Below are 8,045 nucleotides of genomic sequence, written 5' to 3'. Positions count from 1 at the left end.
TGGAGAATAATAAGACAAATAAGTCTTTTTTTAAATCATTAAATTTGAGAAAGGAGACAAGATAAAAAAAGAAAACCCTTCTGTCTGTAGATCAATATATCTATTGTTCACATTGATAACCCAAATTCTTTCTTTAGCTCCAGTATTTCTTTTCCCCATCTCCAGCCCACCCTAAGCGGGGAAAAAGTCAAGGTAAGGAATCTCATAAGAACAAAGAGAGAGAACAGCCTTCTTAAGATAAAACTCCTCTCGATTACATTGACACTGACTGCTTAATAAGTCAAGCTAAAAATACAGAATTCACTGTTAACTTTTCTCAAGTGCTCTGGTTAAACAAATTTATAGACTCCATTAAGGTGCATTTTGCCCCATCTGAAATGTGTTTCAGAACATTAAAGAGGCAATAATCTTTTTTCTTACTAGGAGCTGCTAATATAAACAACATGTTACTACAAAAATAGGAATATCCCTAAAAGAAAGAAAAAGCTAAATATGTTCTTATTTATTGAAATTCTGTGCAGACCTATCTGGAAAGAAACTGTGGCTTTGGTCTATTTCAAATATATATGTGTCACAGATAATTATACCTTCCTGCCAGAGATGCCACCAAGTCCATTCCATTATTATGCATTCAGAAGGAAACAAAAATGTGAAGGAGAAAAGCTGCCATGAACAAAAGGTGACGTGAGATTTCCAGGGCTGGTTATTCCCTCCCACCTAAACACTTCCAAGACTAGTCACCTGAAATGAGTTTTGATAGATGCATTACTGCTTTAAATTTATAGACATTCCCAAATCGCTAAGCACAGGAAAACCTCCAAATACAGTACCCCTGAAAGTGGCCCAAAGGTTCTGTGACATATTCCTGGGCTATCTGAACTTAAAAAATGTGCACATTCATTTGCTGATATGGATTGCTTTGTTAGGCTGTCTTTCTGCTTGATTTTATAACATTTAACTACAGTTTTGCTCTAAATAATGTTTGAATTGGATGGTTGGAAGGTTTCCATTTAGACTTTTAAATCTTCACATCATCTCTCTCTCTCTCTTATACACACACACACACACACACACACACACACACACACACACACACTCCCTAACATGAAAATAGGTACACATACTATTCATTCTTTTAATACTTACGAATACCTGGCTGTATTTATTTTCTAACTCAAAATTTGGATTTATAAACATTAACTCATTCATCCTAAATACCTACTAGTTACAATTCATAAGATTCTACATGCGGACTATGAAGTATTAATTTGTGTCTAAAATACAAATAATATCAAATAAAATAGGAAATTTGGCCAGGTCTGTTTCCTTTGCAATGGCTAATATACAGATCGGCCATGGTTAAAAATGTACTGTCTATTACATTGCTCTCAAGATGGTAGACCAGTAGCAGCAGCATTACATGTCAGTGTGCTAGAAATGCAGAATCTCAGAATTCACCCCAGAACCACTGCATCGAAATATGCATTTGATCCTGGGTGGTATATATACACATTAAAGTCTAAGGAGCACTTGTTACAGTAACCCTCCCGCAAATATACATCCCCTCTGAGGGCGTGGCTATTACCAGCTCTTGTTAGGAAACTGCAGAGGCCTAGATTTGATGTGTGTGTGAAAGAGGCCAGAGGGATTAGAACTGCTCTACCTAAAGAGATAAAAGATTGTTGGATTTTTGTTCCAGAGAGGAACAGAAAAATCTAATGGCTTATTATATAGTTTGTATTTCTGATAGGCTGACCCCCTCCAACTTTATAATTCTTCATTGAAAAACTCCCTACACACAAATGGATTTTTGCATATGTAGAATGGAGGTTCGAATCAATGCAGTCTATATCCTAAAGGTCAGAATGTCCCAGACTGAATCCTGAATTATGCTGTTATCCCATCATCAGTTAGCAAAACCAAACAAACAAGATTCACATTCTCTGATCTCACTATTCTTTTGTATGCCTTTTATTTACATATATTTTTAATTAATTGCAACCTTCTTTATCTGCATCTACCATTCTTCTCTCAGATTAACTGGACACCAGGAAGCCTTCGTAAGGCTATTTCCACCTTCTCTACCAGGGCAGGAGAAGATGATACCCTGAGGGGTGGAGAAGCTCCAATTTCTTTCTCATGAATGGGGAGGGGTGATAACGTATCTCCCAGTTTTCGGGATGTTATTTTTGCTCCTGTTTGTGTCCTTCTCTTACAATTTACATGTGTTAGATGGTGTCGAGTTCACAGAGTCAAGGGCAGTATCTCCCACGTCAGACCGTCAGCTTGAGTAAGCCTGCTGAGTTTCTGAAACCTGCATTTGTCACTAAATCTGTAAATACTGAAACAGAAGCCCCCTTTCTGGGTCTGACGAGAGAAACCCCACATTGGGCAGGAGGCTGACTTTCTTTAGTTTCCTCATTTAGCAAAACTGAGACTTTAAACTCCATTTCTATTCCTACTATTCATATTTCATGATGGCTGTTGAGCAAAAGATAAGAGAGTCCGAGTGAGGTTTCTGTTAAATATAAAAGACTGAGGAAAGAAGCTCAAAAACATCTAATGACCTCCACCATTGTCTCCTGGAAGAGATTCCAACTCTACTATTGCAAGGCAGGTTGGAGCATCATTTACTCAACACAGAGACTGGAGAGAAACAGAGTAAAAAATGTAAAGTAAACAGACTTAAAGAAGCCTCACCAAAGCTGTGTGAGATTTTGCAATATAATGCATTTTTAAAATTTCCTTTTCATGGTTTCCTTCTAAACTATAATTTGAAAAGTAACACATTTTCATGAAAAATGCTCCATGAAACTGGTTTTTACCCAAAAGAAATCATTCAGCAGATAGTTGGTGGTGGGGAGCGGGGACAGAAAGGAAATTTTAAAAGGCAGAGGTAAGAGGAATCTCTACAGTTCTCAGAATCCACACCAAATGATTTACTGCAGTGATTAAGTTAATCTAATTTAAGTTTCATTCAAGTTGTGTGTTTTTCCCCCTTCTTGCTCTGTTCTGCAGCCATTTTATTGTCCTATTGTTCTACTTTCATGACATTTAAGAATACAGAATCTTCTGGTCTATTAGGAAAAGAGAACTGTGGAACTGCCTGATTAAACAGTTATCTATGTTAATTTTCTACCTAAACCTATAGCAACATTACTGGCATTAAGCAACAGTATTGAAAGCCTGACAAGTGAGAAATAAGCAGCCACTTATAGGAACAGCTATGTATATAAGCTATATACAGTCAGAGGGCTTTTACCTTCTAGGCTATTTCCATAGAATGTTCTCTGAGAGAATGCAAAATTTCTTATTTATTTGGGAAGGGAACCAAATAATGGCACGCTCTGAAGAACTTCAGAGTCTCCCCTCCATCCTGGGTTTTCAGGGATATTAGGGGCAACTTTCGCCCTGAGATTCATTTCAGGACTTCAGGAAGTCTTATAGTCAGAGTCATAAACATCCACCTCTCAGCAACTGATAAAACTAGTAAATAGAAAATCAGCAAAAATATGGAAGATCTGAACAACAACATAAATTATCAGAATTTCATTGAAATGGATGCACGTTCCACCCAATACCAGCAGAACACCTAGTTTTTTTGAAAAGCTTATGGAACATTCATCAAGACAAACAATATCTTGGGTCATCAAACCAACCTCAACAATTTTATAAGAATTGAAACCACGTAGAGTATGTTCTCTGACTATAATGGAATCAGTCTAGATTTAATAATGAAATACAACAGGAAAATCTCCAAACATTTGGCATTAAACAGTACATTTCTAAATAATCCATAAGTCAAAGAGGCAGTCTCAAAAAAAATAAAAATAGATACAAATGAATGAAAATAAAAATATAGCATAGAAAAACTGTGTGGGACACAGCTAAAGCAGAGCTAAGAAGGAAATTTATAGCACTAAATGCTTACATTAGAAAAGAGAAAAGTTTTCAAATCAATAATCTAACTTCCTACTCAAGAAACTACAAAAAGTAGACCAAAATGAAACTAAAGTGACCGGAAGGAAGAAAATAATAAAAGTAAGACCAGAAGTGAATTGAAATGAAACAATTAAACAATAGAGAAAAACAAAGAGCTAGTTCTTTGAAAAGATCAATAAAATTGGTAAATTTGGCAAGACTGACAAAAATAAGAGAATTTAAAACGCACCAGTATGAAGACTGAAACAGAGTATTACAACATATCCTGCAGCCATTAAAAGTATAATAAGGGACTACTATTAACAATCTTACACACATAAATTCAAGCAGCAATTCCTCAGTGATGACCACCAACTACCAAAACTCAGCAAAGATGAAATAGATAATTGGAATAGTCCTATAACCATAATGAATTGAATTTATAATTTAAAAACTTCAGAAATTATCTTCAAATAAAAAGTAAAAAATAATGCTTCTGAAAATCTCCAGGCCCAGTGTGGTTTCACTGGAAAATTCTATCAAATATTGAAAGAAAGGAAGGAAGGAAGGAAGGAAGAAAATTAAAAGAAAGGAAGAAAAGAAGAAAACAAAGAAAGAAATTTACACAATTTCTTCCAAAAATAAAGAAGGAAGGGACACTTCCCAATTCATTTTGTTGCATTTAGGACACGTCCAAGATTTTGGAGAGCCAAGAATGAAGCTACATATATTTCTTTTCAAGTCAAACTCAAAAGGGAATTTGGAGCTGGAAACACTTATCTAAGAGGAATTCTTTTTTTTTTCCCTTTCCAATGTATGATTTGCGAATAAACATTTCAGCTGCTCTCTGCCATTTGTTAATGACCAGCTCTGCAAAGCAATATGGAAGCTCATGGTGGGTCAGGAAGCCAAAGTCTAGGATTCCAGATGTGTTCTGTTATTAAGCCAACTTGTGTACTTCAATAATTAAATAAATGTTATCTGCCTCTGTAACAAGAGCACTCTGGTCTAGTTCCAAGATGCTAGTTTCTATATGATTATCCACACCAGCCAATAAAGGCAAAACTAGTAACTGTATTTATGTTGTTACTGTAAAGTGATTAACACTGAAACCTGAGTGCTCCTCCCAGCTGGATGAACCTTGGGATCCAAAGTAACTTTCCAAGCAACAGTTTCCCCAGTGCTAATGGTTAAAATTTTCCTTCTAAATTTGTGGTGGGTATAAAACAATGCAATGTTTGTAAATACCTAGCAGAGTAACTATCCTGGAAGAGACCCTGAACTCATGGTGGATATAATTATTGCTAAAATTTTTGTGGCCTTAAAGATGTTATAATCAAGAGCAAAACCAAACTAAAAGTGTGGTGATAACTGACTGTTAAAATAAGTAGACTTAAACATTAACGACTGAAAGGTTTGTCTGGCAGCACTTCATTTCAATTATAATTGACCATGGAGAAAAATCTGTTTTCAAGTAAGAGACTCTCACTTCCAAGTCTTTAAAAGCCAGAATGGTTTGAAAACCACAGTCTTTTGAGCTATAACCTGATAGCCTTTCTCTGTAGTCTTGGATTATCAGCCATTGCCTCATAAAGAAAATTTCCCCTCCTCCACTGTTGAGGGTTCCTGATAATGTCATATTGACAATAAACAATTTTTTTTCCATTAGAGACATTTCTATATTAAAGGTTTTTGTTTTCCTCGCATACGTACCTACAAAATTCAAATACCATTGTGCAGATCTACCATTTAATTTCTCCAAAATTCCTTAACATTAATGGCTGTTATTTATAATCTCTACCAGTATAAGCTTCTTGTACCACAAGCTTAGCACATTTATCACCCACTGGTAGGGTAAAGAGTACAAAATCACCAGGAGAAAGACCTTCTGACCTCTTAATGGGCCTCAGTGTAACCCAAGGGTCCCATTTAATCAACTGTAGAATATCCAATTCACTTTCTAAAAATCCACTGTGTATAGTTTCAAGGCCTAGGAAAGATGTAGTAATTTACAGAGATTTCAATTCTGCCAAGAATGTAGGAGAAGAAAGAGGCACTTTTTAATTGCAATTAAGTAAAGATTAAGAGCAGTGCCAAGAAGCAAATTGGGATTAAAATCTCATTTGGCTATAGCTGATATAATTTTGCCCTGTTATAATGCTTAATCATATGATAACTGAATTTACTATGATACAATCTGGTGTCAGTGACAGCAGAAGATGGGAGAGGGTCAGATTCAGGATGCAAGGCTGTGGGAGACAGGAGGAGGAGCGAGACAGGGCGGCATCATGGGGTGGTGCCATGTCGATGCTGGTGCTGAAGTCAACTTAAAGATAGAGAGAGCCGACCTTCAAGCTCCTCCAGGAAATATGGCTTTTACAGTTATCCAAAGAGACTCTTTCCTCTATGAGGTAGTCCATTGACAAAGAGTTGCTCCCCCAAATAACTCCGCCATGTCCCTTTGGAAAGTCTCTATTAGTATCACCAAACTCAGCAAAAGGCCTGCTAACTGTAGGGCCAGGAGCCTTTGTGCATCGTTCCAGAGACACTGCATGAGCTGGGTTACCTGAATTTTATTAGCAGAGGTGATTCTCAGCGAGGTCAGGGGACATCATTTGTCTTCCCTAACATTCAATAAATCGAACACTGCAGTGGGAACTGCATTGGATTTTAGTTCTGATAGCACCTGTGGTGGTCAAAACTAGGAGCTCAAAAGTCTCAGTTCACATGCGTATATTGATGTTTGACTTCGGGAGAAAATCCTGTTCACATATCATTTTTCTTCTCTTATCTCCCCACCCCCCACAGACCACATTAGCTGCCACTCACTTCCTTCACACCTGATGCACTTGCTTCTATTTTTAGCACGATCCTGCTTTAGAATGCATTCTTCTAATTGAAGTGTCATTATCTCACCTTGGAGGTGGCATTTCCCCTGTGAGGTGGGAGCCGTCAAAGCCACCAGGCTTCCACAGAATATAGTTGAGTCCTGTTAGGTCGGTCTCTCTGAGATGGAGAGGGTGATTTCTGTATCCCTAAATTATCCCGTGATGTTTTACGAAAGAGTACAAAATGTCACACGTCTTCTTCTTTGTGTTGACACGCGTAAGTGAAGTCAGTGGAGCAGAGTCAGTGGGGGAAACTGAGCCCCGTTCCTAATCTAACTCTGTTGCTCTCTTAACACATTCACCCAACTTTCTCAGCCCTTCAGACTCAGAGTTTACAGGTTTCGTGGGTTCCAGCACATTTATAACCACATCCCAGTATATGAACTATATTCTAAACCGAGACTGAAATATCTCTTTAGAAAACTGTCAAATGATGGCAGCAAACTAAATTAAAAAAATAAATAATAATGTAAGTAGATATTTGCATCTTTCTTTTTCTCAAGGCTTTGGGAACCAAAACGAAAACTTCTTTACGTTAGCCTCTGCACCGATAGCTAGAAGATTCTCAATTAATTCTTTGATAAACATTAGCAGAAGAAAATAAGACAGTGCAGGATGCAAACGACACGTTATCATAGTATATATCTAAATTGATGGCAGAGTTACCACCAAAGAATAGAGATAACAACATTTTTTAACATTCAGAGAAAATATTTCCAAATGCTTTTCTTGAAATAACTAATAATTTGAAACCCTTTTGTGTTCTTATTACTGTAAAAGCACAAAGTCAATTCAGAGGTCAAAATATATCCTTTCCCAAACGAATAAAGTAGTGAAACAAGACAAAGTCTGGTTGGCTGCTATACATTTCTCTAATTCTTCTCCCACAGACTCAAATAAGCCACGGGATGAACTGAAGGACATATAGCTGTGCACAATACAGAGGAATTTAATTCTCTAATCTGACAAAAGGCTAGCAGTGTCAGCATTAGTAGCTGCTACTGGTATTAATCCTCGGCGAGGATTGTGCTTTTTGTCATAGCTTATAACAATGGTACATCTTCTGTATCTATTACACACATATATCTGTACATATTATAGACACATATACATAAATTTAGTGCAGGAATCAGACGATAGATGACAGAGCAGGCATTGATGAGCACTGGTGAGAGCGCATGCGCTCTACCAGGACCTACTTACTGATGGAAGGCGGGGTCCCCCGGGCTGGTGGTC

The 8,045-nt window shown here is 37.2% G+C and overlaps 1 protein-coding gene across 3 annotated transcripts in view; it reads right to left on the bottom strand.

The window, feature by feature from the left end:
• The window catches only part of ARPP21 (cAMP regulated phosphoprotein 21), a 111,880-nt gene that overhangs the window by 40,741 nt on the left and 63,094 nt on the right, over nt 1-8,045 (bottom strand). The window lies entirely within an intron of this gene.

Source organism: Pteropus alecto, unplaced genomic scaffold, assembly GCF_000325575.1.
Source record: "Pteropus alecto unplaced genomic scaffold, ASM32557v1 scaffold10, whole genome shotgun sequence".
NCBI lineage: Eukaryota > Metazoa > Chordata > Mammalia > Chiroptera > Pteropodidae > Pteropus > Pteropus alecto.
The sequence above is the reverse complement of the archived record's forward strand: the minus strand, read 5'-3'. Positions and strand labels throughout refer to the sequence as shown.